This window comes from Octodon degus, unplaced genomic scaffold (genome assembly GCF_000260255.1).
Source record: "Octodon degus isolate 3935 unplaced genomic scaffold, OctDeg1.0 scaffold00193, whole genome shotgun sequence".
Lineage (NCBI taxonomy): Eukaryota > Metazoa > Chordata > Mammalia > Rodentia > Octodontidae > Octodon > Octodon degus.
The window spans coordinates 109,025-110,364 of NW_004524769.1; positions in this window are offsets into that span (position 1 = coordinate 109,025).

Sequence of the window (1,340 nt, forward strand, 5' to 3'; positions counted from 1 at the left end):
CAGAATATGAAGGAAAAATGATTATATAAAAGTAGAAATAAGCATTTACATATTTTTACAAAGAAATTTAGAAACCTAATCATATACGGAATTGTAAGTCCTTATATTAGGGAGATAATACAATATTTACAGATGTGGATCTGGTTTATTTCACTAATAAGTATATCTTCAAGGGGCATCCACTTAAATATGGAGGCTTCAAGATTATCATTCTTTATAGCTGAGTAGTACTCCATTATATAAAAGTACCACATCTTTCTCAACCATTCCACATGTGACAGGCATTTTGGTTGTTTCCAAGTTCTGGCTACTACAAATTGTGCTGCTATAAACATAGGTACGCATGTATCACTATGATATGATGCTTTCAGTTCTTCTGGGAAAATTCCCAGTAGGGGGGATAGCAGGCTTGAATGGGATTTCCAGTCCTAGTTTTCTAAGGAGTCTCCACACTGATTTCCATAATGGTTGCACCAGTCTACACTCCCAGCAACAGTGAAGAAGGGTTCCCCTTTCCCCACAGCCTCTCCAACATTTGTTGTTGGGTGATTTCTTTATGATAGCCAATCTTTCTGGGGTGAGATGATATCTCAGCATTGTTTTAATTTGCATTTTCCAGATGGCTATTGATGTGGAGCATTTTTTCATATATTTATTCGCTTCTTTAATTTCGTACTTTGAGAAGTGTGTGTTCTGTATTGGGTCTTTAAATTTTGGGGCCCTATGTTCTTTAGTTCTTTATAAAGTCTAGAGAGCAGACCTTTGCCTGAGTGCTAATAAGTAAGATTTTTTCGAAGTTTGTGGGTTGTCTTTTCACTTTGTTGATAATTTCTTTTGACATGAAAAAACTTCTCACTAAGAGATGGTCCCAGTTGTTCATTCTTTCAAGTGTTTCCCATGCAATTTTCTTTCTGTTCATGAAGTCTTTGCCTACCCCTATGTCTTCAAGAGATCCTCCTACTTTCTCTTCTAGGAGATTTAGTATTTCTGATTTAATGCCCAGTTCTTTAATCCATTTTGATTTTAGTTTAGTGCATGGTGATAGGCCTGGGTCAAGTTTTAATTTTCGGCATGTAGAGAGCCAATGTTTCCAGCACCATTTGTTAAAGAGACTATCTTTTTTCCAGGAAGTGTGTTTGGCCTCTTTGTCAAAGATCAGGTGGCTGAGTGCATTCCTAGAGGCCTCTACATCTACTAGTCTATTCCATTGATCTTCAGGTCTATTTTGTTGGCAGTACCATACTGATTTTATTACAGTAGCTTTGTAGTATAATTTCAAGTCAGGAATTGTAATGCCTCCTGCTTTGTCTTTGTTGGCCAGGATTGCCTTTGCTATTCTA